At 49.8% G+C, this 20,914-nt stretch overlaps 1 pseudogene across 1 annotated transcript; it reads left to right on the top strand.

The window, feature by feature from the left end:
* Positions 1-1,046: 1,046 nt before the first annotated feature.
* On the top strand, positions 1,047-20,679 carry LOC144490792 (REST corepressor 3-like; annotated as a pseudogene). Its single transcript, XR_013497344.1, has 9 exons — positions 1,047-1,099; positions 1,908-2,069; positions 3,863-3,990; positions 4,394-4,451; positions 6,473-6,691; positions 10,134-10,211; positions 13,063-13,120; positions 13,630-13,874; positions 14,089-20,679. The product of XR_013497344.1 is annotated as an REST corepressor 3-like (transcript).
* Positions 20,680-20,914: the final 235 nt, after the last annotated feature.

Raw genomic sequence — 20,914 nt, 5'->3', positions numbered from 1 at the left:
TCGGAGTGAGAGAGGGAGAGGCCAATCGGAGTGAGAGAGGGAGAGGCCAATCGGAGTGAGAGAGGGAGAGGCCAATCGGAGTGAGAGAGGGAGAGGCCAATCGGAGTGAGAGAGGGAGAGGCCAATCGGAGTGAGAGAGGGAGAGGCCAATCGGAGTGAGAGAGGGAGAGGCCAATCGGAGTGAGAGAGGGAGAGGCCAATCGGAGTGAGAGAGGGAGAGGCCAATCGGAGTGAGAGAGGGAGAGGCCAAACGGAGTGAGAGAGGGAGAGGCCAATCGGAGTGAGAGAGGGAGAGGCCAATCGGAGTGAGAGAGGGAGAGGCCAATCGGAGTGAGAGAGGGAGAGGCCAATCGGAGTGAGAGAGGGAGAGGCCAATCGGAGTGAGAGAGGGAGAGGCCAATCGGAGTGAGAGAGGGAGAGGCCAATCGGAGTGAGAGAGGGAGAGGCCAATCGGAGTGAGAGAGGGAGAGGCCAATCGGAGTGAGAGAGGGAGAGGCCAATCGGAGTGAGAGAGGGAGAGGCCAATCGGAGTGAGAGAGGGAGAGGCCAATCGGAGTGAGAGAGGGAGAGGCCAATCGGAGTGAGAGAGGGAGAGGCCAATCGGAGTGAGAGAGGGAGAGGCCAATCGGAGTGAGAGACGGATGAGAGGCCAATCGGAGTGAGAGAGGGATGAGAGGCCAATCGGAGAGGCCAATCGGAGAGAGGGGGGGAGGCCAATCAGAGAGGGAGAGGAGAGGCCAATCAGAGAGAGGGAGATGAGAGAAACCAATCAAAGTGAGGGAGAGAGAGCAGGGAGACAGAGCAGTTGGTGAGTGAGTTAACAGGCAAGCCGGTTACAGTGAGAGGTGATGGTGCCTGGAGATGGAGACCAGTGTGACAAGATCCTGACCAATGTTCACCTGTATCCCTGGATGATTCTCGGAATGCACCCTCTGTAAGGACTGAATTTTGCTGTTCGAGTGTTCTTCCTAAATGATATGGTAGTCATCTTATTATGGAAGGTCCCCAACTTGAAGCACTTTTCGAACCCTGCATCTTTCTTTCAGTTGATGAATACATCGCTATGGCCAAGGAGAAGCATGGGTACAACATAGAACAGGTATGTAGAAACTATTGGTGGGTCCAATGTTTGAACTACAGCCTGAAACCTAATCAATGGATTCGGGGTGGGAGAGCAGCGGTTATCTGAGGAAAAACAGATTCTCGGGAGTGAGTTACAGACTGGAATCTAATCGAGGGGTTCAGGGTGGTTTATGTATAGAATAACAGCTCCCCGGGAGTGAGTTACAGACTGGAATCTAATCGAGGGGTTCGGGGTGGTTTATATATAGAATCACAGATTCTCGGGAGTGAGTTACAGACTGGAATCTAGTCGAGGGGTTCGGGGTGGTTTATGTATAGAATAACAGATACCCGGGAGTGAGTTACAGACTGGAATCTAATTGAGGGGTTCAGGGTGGTTTATTTATAGAATAACAGATACCCGGGAGTGAGTTACAGACTGGAATCTAATCAAGGGTTTCGGGGTGGTTTATATATAGAATAACAGATACCCGGGAGGGAGTTACAGACTGGAATCTAATTGAGGGGTTCAGGGTGGTTTATATATAGAATAACAGATACCCAGGAGTGAGTTACAGACTGGAATCTAATTGAGGGGTTCGGGGTGGTTTATATATAGAATAACAGATACCCAGGAGTGAGTTACAGACTGGAATGTAATGGAGGGGTTTGGAGGAGTGTGTTGGGGATGGAGCTGGGGTCGAGGCAGTCAGGGTGTGATGATGCAGACAGTGTGGGTTAAGCAGGCTGTGTGGAGTGAGGAGGGCTGCGTTACTTGGTGTGGGCGGATTGCGAGGGGACTGAATGGTGATGTGTGTTTTAACTCTTTCTCTTCACTTCCCCAGGCCTTGGGAATGCTTCTGTGGCACAAACACGACGTTGATAAGTCTCTCGCCGATCTGGCCAACTTCACGCCTTTCCCGGATGAATGGACTGTCGAAGACAAAGTACTGTTTGAGCAAGCTTTCAGCTTCCATGGGAAAAGCTTCCAGCGCATTCAGCAAATGGTAAGAGCTGGCATGGTCGTCATGCTTGAAGCTGCAGCAAGGGAGGGCATGTCGAGGGCTAAGAATGCATGGGATGGGGTGGGAAATGGGGCAGGAATGGAAGCTCCCCCCCTCATGGTAAAGGTGTTGTGGAATTGAACCGAGTATTGATTCACTCCATTGAATATCTGTTCCCGTAAGCAGAGAGCAGTGGGAAATGGTGAGATGCGTGATGCTAAGCCACTTAACTACCCCTCAACCAACCAAACAGTAATTATTACCATCCTACTGTGTGCAACATGGCTGCCACATTTCCCCAGTTAACCATAGTGAGCATATGGAACAGTCGTGCTTCACTCACTATGAAGCACTTTGAGGTGATGAAAGAACATAAGAACATAAGAAATAGGAGCAGGAGTAGGCCATCTGGCCCTTCGAGCCTGCCCCGCCATTCAACAAGATCATGGCTGATCTGAAGCGAATCAGTTCCACTTACCCGCCTGCTCCCCATATCCCCTAATTCCCTTATCGATCAGAAAACTATCTACCCGTGATTTAAGCATATTCAACGAGGAAGCCTCCACCACTTCAATGGGCAGAGAATTCCAGAGATTCACTACCCTCTGAGAGAAGAAGTTCCCCCTCAACTCTGTTCTGAACCGGCCCCCCCTTATTTTGAGGCTGTGCCCTCTAGTTCTGGTTTCCCTTCGAAGTGGAAAGAATCTCTCCACCTCTACCCTATCCAGCCCCTTCATTATCTTATATGTCTCTATAAGATCACCCCTCATCCTTCTAAACTCCAACGAGTACAGACCCAATCTGTTTAATCTCTCCTCATAAGCTACACCCCTCATCTCCGGTATCAACTTGGTGAACCTTCTCTGCACTCCCTCCAAGACCAATATATCCTTTCGCAAATAAGGGGACCAAAACTGCACACACTACTCCAGTTGCGGCCTCACCAGTGCCTTGTACAGTTGCAGCAAGACCTCCCTGCTTTTATATTCTATCCCCCTCGCGATAAAGGCCAACATTCCATTCGCCTTCTTGATCACCTGCTGCACCTGCAGACTGAGTTTTTGCGATTCGTGCACAAGGACCCCCAGGTCCCTCTGCACAGTCGCACGATGTAATTTTTCTCCATTTAAATAATATTCCAATTTACTATTATTTCTTCCAAAGTGGATAACCTCACATTTGCTAACGTGATATTCCATCTGCCAGATCCTCGCCCACTCGCTCAGCCTATCCAAATCTCTCTGCAGACTTTCCGCGTCCTCCACGCAATTCGCTTTCCCACTCACCTTCGTGTCATCAGCAAACTTGAATACCCTACATTCAGTCCCCTCCTCCAGATCATCTCTGTAAATGGTAAACAATTGAGGCCCCAGCACCGATCCCTGCGGCACGCCACTGGTCACCAACTGCCAACCAGAAAAGCACCCATTTATCCCAACTCTCTGCTCCCTGTTAGATAGCCAATCCCCAATCCACGCCAACACCTTACCCCGAACTCCGTGTACCCCAATCTTCTGCAGCAACCTTTTGTGAGGCACCTTATCGAACGCCTTCTGGAAATCTAAAAACACCACATCCACCGGTTCCCCTCTGTCAACCGCACTAGTGACATCTTCATAAAAGTCCAGTAGATTCGTCAAACGCGACTTTCCCTTCATGAATCCATGAAAGGTACAGTTGTTTATAATGGAAGGGGCCTGGGCAAAGCAGGGCTGATGACTCTGGCAGAATTGCTAAGTGTTTAGTGGTTTCCAGCCAGTACTGTATCTGTCAGTGATATCCTCTCTCTCTGACAGCTGCCAGACAAGCTCATCTCCAGCCTGGTGAAATATTATTATTCCTGGAAGAAGACTCGGACTCGAACAAGCGTGATGGACCGGCAGGCTCGCAAGCTGGTGCACAAGAAAGAGCGGGAGGACAGGGTGTGAGCTGTTTCTGCCCCCTCCCACCATCCCGCCCCGCCCCACCTCACTGAGCTGTAAGCTAAATACGGCCAACCCTCGGGCACCTCTGATAATTCCCAGCCGAGCCTTGTATCTTGTACCTGCACATCGCAGCCCAGCCCAATACTGCCCTCTTGTGGTATGGCTTCGCAGCAGGAATTTCTCTCTTCTCTGACACCGAGGGTGGGAGTTGAACCAGAGGCCCGCTGTTCTGTAGCTACCCAGTGCTTCCTAATGAAGTTTAATAAATAAATACGTTTTGGGAAGGAGGGCATGAGACTAAGGATGACAGGAATCCATGTGTCTGGGAACCAAGCGAAGTTGGATGCTGCTTCAATCGCGCTCTATCTCCCTCCCTTGTGCTTTGCAGTAACGATGAGGCAGAGAAGTGACGGTGCAGATTGCGGATGACAGTGATTATGAACCTGATGTCAAGAGGGAGGTAAGTTTGTCCTTTCCACATTCTGCCCTTTGTGTTAAGATTATCCAGTGTTCGCAAAAGGACCATTTAACTCCTTGCTCAGTTTTGGGATTTGTCTCCAGTGCAACTAATTTCTATCTGGATTCCCGCTTTCCGCCCCCAGCTGAAACTCAGTGCCACGGGCAGCGTTCGGTGGTTCTCCTCTAAGTGGTTGTTCCACTTAACTGTGGGGTGTGGTCTTATCTCTGGAGTAGGAGGAGGCCATTCAGCTCCTTGAGCCTGTTAGTCATAGAGGTTTACAGCATGGAAACGGGCCCTTCAGCCCAACTTGTCCATGCTGCCCTTTTTTTTAAGCTAGTCCCGATTGCCCGCGTGTGGCCCATATCCCTCTATACCCATCGTACCCATGTAACTCTTGTTGTGGAATTCCTGCTGATTGCTTCCTACCCTCATACCCTTATCCAACAAAATACTTCCCGCCACAACTTGGAGATTTGAAATTTTCCCCCAAACTCGACAATGTTCTGGAGGAGAGAGTCCCAGATTTTCACTCCCCCTTGTGTGAGGAAGTGTTTGCTAACATTCTCTCTCTCTCTCTCTCTCTCTCTCTCTCTCTCTCTCTCTCTCCCCCCCCCCCCCCCCCCCCTCCCCCCCCTTCCGGACTTACCTCAACCAGAGGAAATAGCTGCTCTCTATTGACCCTGCCAGATCCTTTAATCATCTTAAACACCCTTAATTTGAACGCAAGGGAATCCAAGCCTTGCCTTTGCATAATTTACCCCGTTTAGGCCCGGGATCGTTCTGGTGAATCGGTAACATCCTCCCCAAGGACAGTACCTCCTTCTGTGCCCAAAACTGAAGCCAGTTACTCCAGATGGGATCTGTGCAGAGCTTCTTACAAACTGGATAAAAGCAAAATACCCTGGCTACCACAAATCTGATATAAGAAGAGAGAAGTTTGGAAATATGCAGCAGGTCAGGCAGCGCGTTTCAGACCATTGGCCTTTCACCAGAAACAAGTTAGACATGTGATAGAGAATGCTGGGAAACTCAGCAGGTCTGATCGGGTTTGTGCTGAATGCAAACTGGAGGAACAACACCTTTCAACCTTCTGGACTTCGCAACTCTGGCAGCATCTGTGAATGTTAAATGGGTGGCACAGTGGGTTAGCACTGCTGCCTCACAGCACCAGGGACCCGGTTTGATTCCCGCTCGGGTCACTGTCTGTGTGGAGTCTGCACGTTCTCCCGTGTCTGCGTGGGTTTCCTCCGGGTGCTCCAGTTTCCTCCCATAGTCCAAAGATGTGTGGGTTAGTTGGATTGGCCTGCTCAGTGTCGGGGACTAGCTCGGGTACATCCATGGGGTTGTGGCGATAGGGCCTGGGTGGAATTATGGTCGGTGCAGACTCGATGGGCCAAATGGCCTCCTCTGCACTTGAGGATTCTGAGTGTTTTTATTCAGATTACCAGCACCCACAGCATTTGCTTTCGTTATAGAATATAAAACGTTTCGGGGCAAGTGGAAAGGCTGAAAGTTTGGAAGCAGAAGAAAAGGAAGATCTGTGATCGGGTGATTATTAATAATTTTTATCACAATGTTAGGTAAAGGATAGTGGTGATTGGGCAGGGAAAGAAAATAAAGGTGTGTCTAGAGGAGGTGTTAATGGCAGGACCGTGAATAGCTGCCATCTGAAACCAACAATAAGAGGGGGGAAGAAACACCATCCTGAAGGCCAACGTTCCATCAAACTTTGGATTACTTGTACCTGTTACTTGTATCTCCCAATCATTCCTCTACTTGGACCTCTGAACTGCTTCACTTCACTTTCGCTGCTCGCTTTTTAGCGTTTAGAAAATGATGGTTAGGCAATTGAAGGGGTTTTAGAAACCTCTACAAAGAAGGTGGCTCACCACCATCTCTAACCCTAACACCAACACTGGCACAGCAATTCAAGGAGAATACTGTTTGCAGGAGTATTTAAAAGGGGAGGGAATCTGAACACAAATGTTTAACCTCTGCTTCTGGTTCTCGCCCTTCCACAGCGTTCTGGGGAACAGAAACCCACAAACGGCAAATCGATGTCAGTGAAGAGAGAGTCGCAGAGCATCCAGTATCGTCACCACCCTCCGCGCTCGAAGAGAAGACCACCCAAAGACATGTACCTCAGCCAGGATGAGGTAGCTGGAGTCTCCGCTAACCCCAATGCTGCCACCATCTCCCTCCGACAGCTGGACTCGCAGCTCATTTCCATCAAACGCCAGGTGAAGCAAGTGGGAGAAACCAGATCTGGGTTGGGCTTGAAGGCAATTACAGACGTATAGTGCAGTGTGGTTTAAATCCTGAAATTCTGTTTCTGGAGTCAAACAGCAGAGAGCTCGGGCTGGAGTTTGGGTTGTAGGTGTTGGGGGTTGTGAGGGAAAGTAAGAACACAGTCCTGGTTTCCCAGTGTTTAGAATTCAGTTTTGAATGGGTTTGAGAAGTCTTGTCTTGTGCCGACTCCCACTCCCTATCCTGCGACAAGACTGATTCCTAATTCGATAGCTCGCTCCACAAGATGCCTGATACAGGAAACGGAAAATATAATTCTGATACAGTAGGGGGAGCTCTTATCAAACAAACCCTGTGCTGTTCCTGTCCTGGGAGTGTTTGATGGGGACAGTGTAGAGGAAGCTTTACTCTGTATCTAACCCCGTGCTGTACCTGTCCTGGGAGTGTTTGATGGGGACAGTGTCGAGGGAGCTTTACTCTGTATCTAATCCCCTGCTGTACCTGTCCTGGGAGTGTTTGATGGGGGACAGTGTAGAGGGAGCTTTACTCTGTATCTAACCCCGTGCTGCACCTGTCCTGGGAGTGTTTGATGGGGACAGTGTAGAGGGAGCTTTACTCTGTATCTAACCCCGTGCTGTACCTGTCCTGGGAGTGTTTGATGGGGACAGTGTAGAGGGAGCTTTACTCTGTACCTAACCCCGTGCTGTATCTGTCTTGGGAGTGTTTGATGGGGGACAGTGTAGAGGAAGCTTTACTCTGTACCTAACCCCGTGCTGTATCTGTCTTGGGAGTGTTTGATGGGGGACAGTGAAGAGGGAGCTTTACTCTGTATCTAACCCCGTGCTGTATCTGTCTTGGGAGTGTTTGATGGGGGACAGTGTAGAGGGAGCTTTACTCTGTATCTAACCCCATACTGTACCTGTCCTGGGAGTGTTTGATGGGGACAGTGGAGAGGGAGCTTTACTCTATCTAATCCCGTGCTGTTCCTGTCCTGGGAGTGTTTGATAGGGACAGTGTAGAGGGAGCTTTACTCTGTATCTAATCCCGTGCTGTACCTGTCCTGGGAGTGTTTGATGGGGACAGTGGAGAGGGAGCTTTACTCTATCTAATCCCGTGCTGTTCCTGTCCTGGGAGTGTTTGATGAGGGACAGTGTAGAGGGAGCTTTACTCCTTCTAAAAGAGAGGCGTATGTTAGGTCCAGGCAGCTAAAAATGGAGGGAGCTCTGGAGGAGTACAAAGAAAGTAGGGAAGAACTCAAACGGGGAATTAGAAGGGCAAAAAGGGGTCACGAAATGTCCTTGGCAGACAGGATTAAGGAGAATCCCAAGCCATTTTATTCATACGTTAGGAACAAAAGGGTTGTCAGGGAAAAAATCGGACCTCTCAGGGACGAAAGTGGGGAATTATGCTTGGAGCCCAAAGAAGTAGGGGAGATCCTAAATGAATACTTTGCGTCGGTATTCACAAAGGAGAGGGTTGTGTTGACTGGGAGTGTCTCGGAGGGGAGTGTTGAACCGTTGGAGAAAATCTCCATTACAAGGGAGGAAGTGTTAGGCTTGTTAGAGAATATAAAGACTGACAAATCCCCAGGGCCTGATGGAATCTATCCAAGGCTGCTCAGGAGACGAGAGATGAAATCGCTGGGCCTCTGACGCAAATCTTTGTCTCGTCACTGGACGCAGGTGAGGTCACAGAGGATTGGAGGATAGCTAATGTGGTCCCGTTATTTAAGAAGGGTAGGAAGGATAACCCGGGTAATTATAGGCCGGCGAGCTTGACGTCCGTGGTGGGGAAGTTGTTGGAGAAGATTCTTAGAGATAGGATGTATGCGCATTTAGAAAGGAATAAACTCATTAACGATAGTCAGCATGGTTTTGTGAGAGGGAGGTCATGCCTCACTAACCTGGTGGAGTTTTTTGAAGAAGTGATTAGAATGGTTGACGAGGGAAGGGCCGTGGATGTCGTCTATATGGACTTTGTTAAAGCGTTTGACAAAGTCCCTCATGGTAGGCTGGTGAAAAAGGTTGGATCTCATGGGATAAAGGGGGAGGTGGCTAAATGGGTGGAGAACTGGCTTGGTCACAGAAGACAGAGGGTGGTAGTGGAAGGGTCTTTTTCCGGCTGGAGGCCTGTGACTAGTGGTGTTCCGCAGGGCTCTGTATTGGGACCTCTGCTGTTTGTGATTTATATAAACGATCTGGAAGAAGGTGTAACTGGGGTGATCAGTAAGTTTGCGGACGACACAAAATTGGCAGGACTTGCAGATAGTGAGGAGCATTGTCAGAAGCTACAGAAGGATATAGGCTGGAAATTTGGGCAAAGAAATGGCAGATGGAGTTCAATCCTGATGAATGCGAAGTGATGCATTTTGGTAGAAATAATGTAGGGAGGAACTATACGATAAATGGCAGAACCATAAAGGGTGTAGATACGCAGAGGGACCTGGTGTGCAAGTCCACAGATCCTTGAAGGTGACGTCACAGGTGGAGACGGTGGTGAAGAAGGCATATGGCATGCTTGCCTTTATAGGACGGGGCATAGAGTATAAAAGTTGGGGTCTGATGTTGCAGATGTATAGAACGTTGGTTCGGCCGCATTTGGAATACTGCGTCCAGTTCTGGTCGCCACACTACCAGAAGGACGTGGAGGCATTGGAGAGAGTGCAGAGGAGGTTTACCAGGATGTTGCCTGGTATGGAGGAGCTTAGTTATGAGGAGAGATTGGGTAAACTGGGGTTGTTCTCCCTGGAAAGACGGAGGATGAGGGGAGACGTAATAGAGGTGTATAAAATTATGAAAGGCATAGATAGGGTGAACGGTGGGAAGCTTTTCCTCAGGTCGGTGGTGACGTTCACGAGGGGTCATAGGTTCAAGGTGAAGGGGGGGGAGGTTTAACACAGATATCAGAAGGGCATATTTTACACAGAGGGTGGTGGGGGCCTGGAATGCGCTGCCAGGCAAGGTGGTGGAGGCGGACACACTGGGAACGTTTAAGACTTATCTAGATAGCCATATGAACGGAGTGGGAATGGAGGGATACAAAAGAATGGTCTAGTTTGGACCAGGGAGCGGCACGGGCTTGGAGGGCCGAAGGGCCTGTTCCTGTGCTGTTTTGTTCTTTGTTCTGTATCTAACCCCATGCTGTACCTGTCTTGGGAGTGCTTGATGGGGGCAGTGTAGAGGGAACTTTACTCTGTATCTAACCCCATGCTGTACCTGTCCTGGGAGTGAATGATGGTAAGAGATGAAATCAAATGAATTTTTGGGAAAGAAGAGACTGGGACTGATGACAATAAAAAGATAGAAAATAGGAGCAGGAGGAGGCCATTCAGCCCTTCGATCAATGGAATAGCTGTTTTCTGAAAGGTCTTAATAGTAGCTGTTCATAAATTATTGCCAGAGATGTCATATTGTGTGTCTTGTTTCTAAACCACAGGTGCAGACAATAAAGCAGATAAACAGCTCATTAAAACAGACACTGGATGGGGGGATTGACAAACTGCGACCACCAGAGGTATGAGTGTGATACGACTAAATCTCCCTCTATCATTACCTTGCTTGTATCCTCCAATACTTGTATCTGATGGAGGAATTCCAACTTCTATTCAGATAGTGAGGGAAGGTCGTGTACAATCAGAGAATCGGAGTGGGAGCAGACTGACCCTGACAGTCATGCTGTGATTCCCCTTCCCCTGAGCATTATCTGCTGTGGTCACCTGTAACCCATACAGTGCTGTCTGACCCTGCTGTCTGCTTCAATCACAAACTCCGGTCACACCGCCTCACAAATCGATAATGTCAGCGTTTTATAACTAAAGTTGTATTCTATGCACCTCAATTCCATTGGTGCTGTGTCTCATTTAGAGCATAACACTGCCAACTGTCGCACTCCCCCGGTATTGCAGTGCATTTTAAACCCACAAACTCCTGACACAGGGATGAGTCTCAACTGAGCCTTGCTGATTTATCCTGAATGTAATTGAAGGCATCTCGCCCAGTATAGGACTGAGGGATCGCCACTCTGTCAGAGGGTCAGCGCTGAGGGGGTGCTGCATGTCAGAGGGTCAGTGCTGAGAGCGCGTCGCACTGTGGGAGGGTCAGTGCTGAGGGAGTGCTGCATGTCAGAGGGTCAGTGCTGAGAGCGCGTCGCACTGTGGAGGGTCAGTGCTGAGGGAGTGCCGCACTGTCAGAGGGTCAGTGCTGAGAGCGCGTCGCACTGTGGGAGGGTCAGTGCTGAGGGAGCGCTGCACTGTGGGAGGGTCAGTGCTGAGGGAGTGCCGCACTGTGGGAGGGTCAGTGCTGAGGGAGTGCCGCACTGTCAGAGGGTCAGTGCTGAGGGAGTGCTGCACTGTCAGAGGGTCAGTGCTGAGGGAGCGCCGCACTGTCTGAGGGTCAGTACTGAGGGAGTGCCGCACTGTCAGAGGGTCAGTGCTGAGGGAGTGCCGCACTGTGGGAGGGTCAGTGCTGAGGGAGTGCCGCACTGTGGGAGGGTCAGTGCTGAGGGAGTGCCGCACTGTCAGAGGGTCAGTGCTGAGGGAGTGCCGCACTGTCAGAGGGTCAGTGCTGAGGGAGTGCCGCACTGTGGGAGGGTCAGTCCTGAGGGAGCGCCGCACTGTGGGAGGGTCAGTGCTGAGGGAGCGCCGCACTGTGGGAGGGTCAGTGCTGAGGGAGCGCCGCACTGTGGGAGGGTCAGTGCTGAGGGAGCGCTGCACTGTGGGAGGGTCAGTGCTGAGGGAGTGCCGCACTGTGGGAGGGTCAGTGCTGAGGGAGCGCCACACTGGGAGGGTCAGTGCTGAGGGAGCGCTGCACTGTGGGAGGGTCAGTGCTGAGGGAGTGCCGCACTGTCAGAGGGTCAGTGCTGAGGGAGTGCCGCACTGTCAGAGGGTCAGTGCTGAGGGAGCGCCGCACTGTGGGAGGGTCAGTGCTGAGGGAGCGCCGCACTGTGGGAGGGTCAGTGCTGAGGGAGCGCCGCACTGTGGGAGGGTCAGTGCTGAGGGAGCGCTGCACTGTGGGAGGGTCAGTGCTGAGGGAGTGCCACACTGGGAGGGTCAGTGCTGAGGGAGCGCTGCACTGTGGGAGGGTCAGTGCTGAGGGAGCGCCGCACTGTGGGAGGGTCAGTGCTGAGGGAGTGCCACACTGGGAGGGTCAGTGCTGAGGGAGCGCCGCACTGTGGGAGGGTCGGTGCTGAGGGAGCGCCGCACTGTGGGAGGGTCAGTGCTGAGGGAGCGCCGCACTGTGGGAGGGTCAGTGCTGAGGGAGCGCCGCACTGTGGGAGGGTCAGTGCTGAGGGAGTGCCACACTGGGAGGGTCAGTGCTGAGGGAGTGCCGCACTGTGGGAGGGTCAGTGCTGAGGGAGCGCCGCACTGTGGGAAGGTCAGTGCTGAGGGAGTGCCGCACTGTGGGAGGGTCAGTGCTGAGGGAGTGCCGCACTGTGGGAGGGTCAGTGCTGAGGGAGTGCCGCACTGTGGGAGGGTCAGTGCTGAGGGAGTGCCGCACTGTGGGAGGGTCAGTGCTGAGGGAGTGCCACACTGGGAGGGTCAGTGCTGAGGGAGTGCTGCATTGTGGGAGGGTCAGTACTGAGGAAACGTTACACTCTCAAGGGGGAATATTCTTTGGATGAGATGTAATTGTCGACCCGTTTGTCCTCTCGGGTTTGTGTTTTAATATTTCAGGGGAGGCGATAGCTTAGTGGTATTATCGCTAGATTATTTATCAGAGACTTAGCTAATGTTCAGGGGGACCCGGGTTCGAATCCCGCCACGGCAGATGGTGGAATCTGAATTCAATAAAAAATATCTGGGATTAAGAATCTACTGATGACCATGAAACCATTGTCGATTGTCGAAAAAATCCATCTGGTTCACTAGTGTCCTTTAGGGAAGGAAATCTGCTGTCCTTACCCGGTCTGGCCTACATGTGACTCCAGAGCCACAGCAATGTGGTTGACTCTCAACTGCCTTCTGAACAAAGACAACTAGGGATGGGCAATAAATGCTGGCCCAGCCAGCGACACCCATGTCCCATGAATACATATTTAAAAAGTCCATGGCCAATCTTCCAGAAGAGGGGTAGGAGTTCTCCGCAGTGCCCCCATGGCTAACTTCTATCCCCTGACCCAACATCAATAAAATGTTGATGATCTGGTTATTCCATCACTTCTGTTCTGGGATCTTTCTGTGTGAAAGTGACTACATTTCAATTCGTCTTGCATTGGCTGTGAAATGTGTTGGGATGTCTCGTGGGTTGAAAGAACGCTTGAGAAATGGAAGTTTCTTCACTTCTTGAGCCGAAAGTTTGGCATGTACAGTGTGGTTTATTTTCGGATGAACCTTGTGTTGTAATTCTCTCCTCCTCCATCTCCACAGACCAACCCGAAGCTGAACTCTCGATGGACGACTGAGGAGCAGCTCCTCGCTGTTCAAGGTATCCACACCTCTTCATGAATACTGCAGCCCCCCCCCCCCCCCCTCCCTCCCAACCCTCTGCCATTTAGAGACAGCATGTCACTCCAGTTACCTCCTACTCTCTGGCATGAGTGAGGGATCTCATTCAGGCAGGCTCTTAGCGATTCTCCTCAGCTGGCCAGAGTCTGTTCATGTACTCAATGGTGCTTGACTTGACCTGTCAGATGAGAAAGGTGATGATGTTTCATTCCCTATTCCACCCCGTCCCCCATTCCATTTAGTTCCTGATCCATGTTGTGTTGATTGAAGTTAAGTTGAAAGGCTGTAGGGAGCAGGGGAGATGGAATGAAGTAAGACCCCCTATTAGACGTGGGGCACCAGTTACTTCACTTCCTTAGTAGGAGAGACTAGGGGAGGGAGTTTGGAGTGGGAGGAACACACACTCTGTTTTGGATAGCATGTTGGAAGGTGGAAAGTCCCCATCCCCACCGCAAAGGAAAAAAAATCCCAAAATGTTTCTGTGTTCAGGGATCCGTAAATATGGGCGGAATTTCCAGGCCATCGCGGAAGTGATCGGGAACAAGACGCTGGCCCAGGTGAAGACTTTCTTCATCAGTTATCGTCGCCGTTTCAACCTGGAGGAGATTCTACAGGAGTGGGAGGCAGAGCAGGAAGTTCAGGGGAATGTCGGGACGCTGTCGGGACTGGACGATGGCAGCGGCTCCAACCAGTCGCTAGCCAGCAGCGAGGAGGAAGCGGAAGAAGAAGCCGAGGTACATGAGTTATACCCTAACCCGGGGGGCAGTGTGGGCACTGGAGGAAGGTGCGGGTGGGTATTAGTTACATTTCACCAAAGCCAGTGTGCAGGAAAGGCTGAACTTGAAGCAGAGTTGTGTTACTTTGTGCATTTGGAATGGGTTTGGTGCCCATTGACGTTGAACTTTAACCTCTCCTTACCCAACCCCATCTCACCTTTTCTTTCCATAGGTCCAAGTGACGCCTGTGTCTGCTGCTCCGGCTCTGCCCACTCCAACCCCAGCTGCCACCCCAGCCACCCCCGCAACCCTCTCCCAGCCTCCGCCTCTGCTCAGGCCGACTCTGCCAGCGGCCCCTGCCCTCCACCGCCAGCCCCCTCCCCTGCAGCAGGGTCGCTTCCTCCAGTCCCGGCCTCCACTCAACCAGCCACCTCCCCCGCTAATCCGGCCCGCAGTGGCACTGCCCCCGGGGGCTCGCCAGAATCCCCGGCCCATCCTGCCATCGGTCAGCTCGCAGCATCTCCCCACACTCATCGGGATCCAGCTTGAATCACCATCGTCCTCGGCACATTGAGCTCCACCCAACACCAGTAACCAGCATCGTAGCTCACATCACCCAAGGCCCTGAGCGTCACAGCTGCGGTCAACCAAGGTGCAAGCATCATATCTACTACCAGTGAAGTCAGAAGCATCGTAGCTGGGATTCACCAGGACCACAAGCATCGTGGCTACGATCGGCAGCGACTAGAACTGAGTTTTATTGCTACTTTTATTTTCTTCACTAATTTTAAAGCTTTAGTTTTTAAAAACAAAGATAGGGTTTTAACTTTTTGGTGCTTTGTTAACGTGTGGGAGGTCCGCCCACTCTGATCCGTAACACTACAAAACACAGATCTGCCAATCCATCTTCATCCTGAGGGTCTTATTGGGAAGGGAGCTGCGTGAGAGGGGACATCAGTCCCATCCCTGGAATGGAATGGAGGGGATCTATCCTGGACCCCAGAATGGGATAGGGGAGGATCTATCCTGGACCCTGGAATGGAATGGGGGAGGATCTATCCTGGACTCCGGAAAGGGATAGGGCAGGATTAATCCCAGACCTGGAATGGTATAGGGATCAATTCCAGACCGCGGAATGGGATGGGGAAGGCCAGTCCCGGGCCCATGTGAGTGGGCATTTTCAATTCTATTTGAACTCCCCCGCCACTGTTCATTGTCCACGTTTAGTAACCAAATTGTCTCAGTGTGAGACTCCCAGTCTCTGAAAATCTCTGCGTGAACACCATTCCCTCCGATCCTCTTCTTTTCCCACACTATTCACTTTCTGTTCTTCATCTTCCTCATCCTTCTGGCTCCAGGTTATTCCTGGATGGATTCTGGAACCCTGCCCCTGCTTCCTTGGCATCCGGCTCTGCACGACCTGTAGGGCTCGCTGGCTGGGGGTGGAGAAGGATGAAGTTACAGAAATAAAGAAGTGTTATTCCCTTTGTGAAACTCGATAGAGCGCCTTGTGTTGGTTGAAGCAGTGTCTGAAGTGGATATGGTGGCTCTGTCCACAGTCCTGTGGCTGGAGTGATAGTCAGGCTGGTGTGGGTGGGATTTATACTCCACCTGACTGTATTCGAGCAGTCTGGAACTCACCTTGCTGAATGGAGAGCGAGATTCGAAGGTGTTGAACTGTTTTAAAGTATGGGATTGAGAAGTGGGTCAGAAATATCACCAAATCTTTAAGTGGAGACTGAGCCTGCTGGGGAAGGGTAGGGCGCTGGGGCAGTCCAGGGGCAGAAGCTGATTTATATTACACTTGAGCTTTTTTATAAGATAACTGGAATTTTCTCTTGGCAGTGTGGATAACATCAGTGTCAGAAGATGAGTGACGGAAGGAGGGTTGCTAAGGAAGGGGAGTTGGAGAGATGTTGATAGGTGGAAAGGTGATTCGATCCAAGGTAGTTTATAGACCACCTGACGAAGGCTTACTTCAGCAATGCAGAATTTGTATCAAAGCTTAGCTGCCAGGAGGCCATTTAGCCCATCATACCCATGCCAGCTCTTTAAAAGCTTTATCCAATTACTCCCACTCCCCAATTTCTTTCCCCCATAGCCCTGCAGTATTTTCCCTTCAAACTTTTCTTATCCAATTCACTTTTGAAAGTTCCTATTGAATCTGCTTCCACCGCCCTTTCAGGCAACGCCTTCCAGATCACAACAACTCGCAAAAAAACATTCTCCTCATCTCCCCCACTTCTTCCTTTGTTTATCATCTACAATTATTGTTCTCCAGTTACTGATCCGAGAATCCTGTCACTGGACATTGCTTCTCTTTACACTGGTGAAAGAATACTTACATGGAGTGTGTACCCTGTACAAGAACAGTAGAAGCTGAGAGATTCTCTCCTGCTCCATCTCCTTGTGTCTCATTAATACAGACAATGATTGGTTGCAGCTCAGCCACACGGTGTGATGATCAAGAGAGGACATAGAATCTACGGCACGGAGACAGGCCCTTCGGCCCAAACTGGTCCATGCTGACCAAAAAGCCCATCTAAGCTAACTCCATTTGCCTGCATTTGGCCCATATCCCTCTAAACCTTTCCTATCCATGTATCTGACCAAATGCCTTTTAAATGTTGTCAATGTCCCTGCCTCAACCACTTTCTCCGACAGCCCACTCCACACACATACCACCCTCTGTGTAAAAAAGTTCCTCAGGTTCCCATTAATTCTTTCCCCTCTTAACTTAAACTTGTGCCCTCTAGTTCTCGATTCCCCAACCCCGGGAAAAAGACTGATTGCATCCACCCTATCCATGCCCCTCATGATCCTATACACCTCTATAAGATCACCCCTCAGTCTCTTACGCCCCAAAGACAATAGTCCTAGCCAATCTCTCCCGATAATTCAGTCCCTTGAGTCCTGGCAACATCCTTGTAAATCTCTTCTGCACTCTCTCCAGTTTAGAAACATCTTTCCTATAGCAAGGCGACCAAAACTGAACACAGTACCCCAGATGCGGCCTCACCAGTGTCCTGTCCAACTGCAACATAACTTCCCAACTTCAATACTCAATGCCCTGACTGATGAAGACCAGCAAGCCAAAAGCCTTCTTCACTGCCCTATCTACCTGTGAGTCCACCTTTAGAGAACCGTGCACCTGAACTCCAAGGTCCCTCTGTTCCACGATACTCCCTAAGGTCCTACCATTCACCGTGAAAGTCCTACCTTGATTTGACTTTCCAAAATGCAACACCTCACACTTACCTGTATTGAACTGCATTTGCCATTTCTGGGCCCACTTCCCCAGCTGATCAAGATTCTGCTGTAGTTTTTTGATAACCTTCCTCACTGTCTACAATACCACCTATTTTAGTGTCATCTGCAAACTTACTGATCAATCCTTGTACATTCTCATCCAAAGCGTTGATATAGATAACAAACGGCAATGGGCCCAGCTCTGACCCCAAATGACATGCTGCCCATTTTCCTCCTCCTCCTCCAGATAGCCACCAATGAGAGAGATGCTGAAATTTTCTTCCGCTGAACCTCCCCCCTCTTCCACCACCACACACACAGCTGCAGTACCTAACTGTTGTTAACACTGAGTCCTGAAGAACCCTCCGCACTCCCTTCTCCTCGATGTGTGGACATACAGTCCTATCCTCCTTTCTGTGTTTGAGATCGCTTCTCTTAACTCTCTGGTCTCTGTGCAGCCACACAATAAAGACACAGATTGAAGATGTGGGCTGTGGTAATTGGATTCTTTCTGCAGCCTGTTGGCTCCAGCTGATGGGATCACAGATGTCCAGCCACAGTCACTGGGCCAAAGCTCTGTCACTCCCACTTTAAAGAGTTGAAATGCTGGCATTGCCTGGGATAAGCTCAGCATCCTGAGGCTATCCGGAACATTGATTTAACCTATTGATCACTGGGATGCATAGTCCCTGCGCTCATTCACTTGTCCTCACTGAGGTGGGCCAGGGGCCACAGTCCAGCCCTTCAGGACTCTCTAGATTAGCTGCTGTCAGAGAGGCGAAGAGCAGGACACACATTGTTCCCTGAACGCTATCAGTTTGCTCAGCAGAATGGGCAGTGTTTGTTTCATAAACATATGAATTAGGAGTAAGCCATTTGGCCCTTCGATCCTGCACCACAATTCAATAATGTGGAGATGCCGACATTGGACTGGGTGGGTCACAGTAAGAAATCTCACAACACCAGGTTAAAGTCCAACAGGTTTATTTGGGAATCACGAGCTTTCGGAGCGCCGCTCCTTCATCTGTTGGCTCCGAAAGCTCGCGATTCCAAATAAACCTGTTGGACTTTAACCTGGTGTTTTAATTATACAATCCCTGCAGTGCAGAAGGAGGCCATTTGGCCATTGAGCCTGCACCAACAACAATCCCACCCAGGCCCTATCCCGTGAGCCCCACCTATTTACCCCACGAATCCCCCCCCCCCGCCCGACGCTAAGGGGCAATTTAGAACGGCCAATCCACCTAACCTGCACATCTTTGGACCGTGGGAGCAAACGCACAGACACGGGAGAACGTGCAGACTCCACACACACACACACACACACACACACACACACACACTGATCCAAGCCGGGAATCGAACTCTGGTCCCTGGCGCTGGGAGGCAGCAGTGCGAACCACCATGCCCCCTCCCCGTGTTGTGAGACTTCTTGCTGCAATTCAATAAGATCATGGCTGAACTAGTTGTGGCCTCAACTCCACATTCTGCCAACGCCCCACTAACTTTTAACTCTCTCGTTAGTCAAGAATCTATCTACCTCATCCTTAAAGATATTCATAGACCCTGACTCCACTGCTCTGGATTCTCAGACAGAAGCTTTCTTTTCCCTGTCCTGAAGGGGAGATCCCTTTTTAATCTCTCTGCTAGTTCTTTGCCTCACAGGGAAGCATGCTTTCAGTATCCACCCTACAAGATCCCTCAGAATTGTCTATGTTTCAATAAGATTATCAATACCATCCCACCCGGCCCCAAATCTGAGGAATCGGTCGAGTGACCCTTTTTCAGACTTTCTAACATTTATATCCTTTCTTAAAGAAGGCCAAATCTGCACACTGGGCCGATCTCACCAACACAACTGGAGCAAAACATCCTGACTTTTATATTCCATTCCCCTCGCGATAAGCAACATTCCGTTTTCCTTCCTCATCACTGGCTGCAGCTGCAGACTAACGTTTCCTGATTCATACACCGGGCCACCCAGATCCCTCTGTAGCTCAGAGTTCTGCAATCTCTCCACGCTGCTTTTCTATTCTCCCCGCCAAAATGAACAAGTTCACATTTTCCCACACTGAGTTCCTGTGTGTGTCGATCAAATGTATGATTGTTTTCTCCTGAGTTGGGTCAGGTTGCGTTGCTCATGAGGAGACTGAGGGCTTTGGGACATTTAGCAAGGTCATAGACAAAACAGTTCCTCGTTCTAATATTCACCCAGATTCTGCTGCTAGCTTGTGTGTTTGGACAAAGAGGTGCTGAAATCCTCTCCTCGTGACTCTGATGCTGGTCCCTGCAAGGTCATATAGTCATAAAACTTTATCACATTGGTGGTGGAGCAAATGTGGTTCTGCTGTAAGTCCTTTGTGTATGGTGGCTTGATTCGCTGTAGCAAGCAGCCAGAATGCCTTATTTTTATAGGGCTTGATGCTCACTGCTCTGTATCCAATAGCAGGGTGCAACAATGAAATGTTTTATCTGATTGATGCGCATCTCCTTTTGAGTCTGCACTGGTTCAAATGAAAGTCGCTTGGAATTGTTAAGCTGTTTTATTTGATAGGTGAATGTAGAAAGCAGTGGTGATCACATTTATTTAGTGTGATAACGGATGTGTTACTCTAGCCCGCTTCAATGTCTTAGTGAAACAATAACTCGACATTCCAGGGTAAAAGCTTCTCCTTTGGGCGCCTGTTTTTCACTGTCTTCTGCTGCCTGACTCCCTATTTATCCCCCGATTCCTTGTCTCTCTCTCTTACACCCTGGAGCCCAAGATGATCAGGAATTGGGATCTTCCCCAGTCACCGAGATGTTCTCTGAGTGCCCATTATAAGCTAATGAATTGTTAAGTTTGATTAATGCTTAGCGTTTTAACCAGATTCTTTGTTTGTGGTGAGGAAAATCGTCAAGATTGTGAAATGTGACAAATTTACTATTTGTGCATGAAAGACAGGCGTGGGTTAAATCATTTGCTGTTAATTTTTATTTCTTTCGCCCTTTTTGTCCCTTGCACAGTCTGGCAGTGTGGCAATACTCGACCATAATGACAGCCATTACCCCAGGGAACTAATGGAGGGGTTAAAAAAAAAAATCAACATTTTAATGTTACATTAGGTTTCAAAATGGATTGGGTATAAAATGGCTGGACTGCAAGTTCACACACAGCAACCCCAGTCTGGATTCTTGCCCCCTTAGACTAGCTGGACTTAGTGTCCATCAAATACTACTAGAATTTTTTTTAGGTATGTGTTTTTCTGGGCTAGCCACTCTCAGACCTCAGTAAGTGCTTATGTCTGCTGTGGGAAACTGTTACAGTATTAGCTACCTGTATGGTCCATTGTGTCTTTATTAAGAGTATTTGTGTGTGTGTGTGAGCGTGTGTGTGTGTACGCGCGTGTGCGTATTTTTAAATGTCATTTGACAATTCTTTAACTTATTTTTGGTGTTTTACAAAGAAGGTTTTTTTTAGTGAGTTTGGTATACTTCCCTCCTTCCCTGCTTAGTTCGTTCAGAATTTCCAGCGTCTTCAGCAATGGAAATTGTGAATGACGGGATTTCAATAAAGTATTTTACTAGACACAGACTTAGACTTGTGTTTTCTTTTGGTTAGTAACAGATTTGCGGATGAGAAGTGTTCAGTGACCCTAATATCTCCACTCCCCATCCCGTTTCCATCTCACATTTCAGGGCACCCTAAAGCACTTTGCAGCATGAAGTGTTGTAGTTACTGTAGCAGTCAGTCCTGCTCTTTGTATCTCTCAGATTCTACTCAAAGTTTGTACATTTGCCTGATTCCGTGTACTCTAACCAACCATTTA

The sequence above is a fragment of the Mustelus asterias genome, unplaced genomic scaffold (assembly GCF_964213995.1).
Source record: "Mustelus asterias unplaced genomic scaffold, sMusAst1.hap1.1 HAP1_SCAFFOLD_3807, whole genome shotgun sequence".
Taxonomy (NCBI): Eukaryota; Metazoa; Chordata; class Chondrichthyes; order Carcharhiniformes; family Triakidae; genus Mustelus; species Mustelus asterias.
The sequence above is the reverse complement of the archived record's forward strand: the minus strand, read 5'-3'. Positions and strand labels throughout refer to the sequence as shown.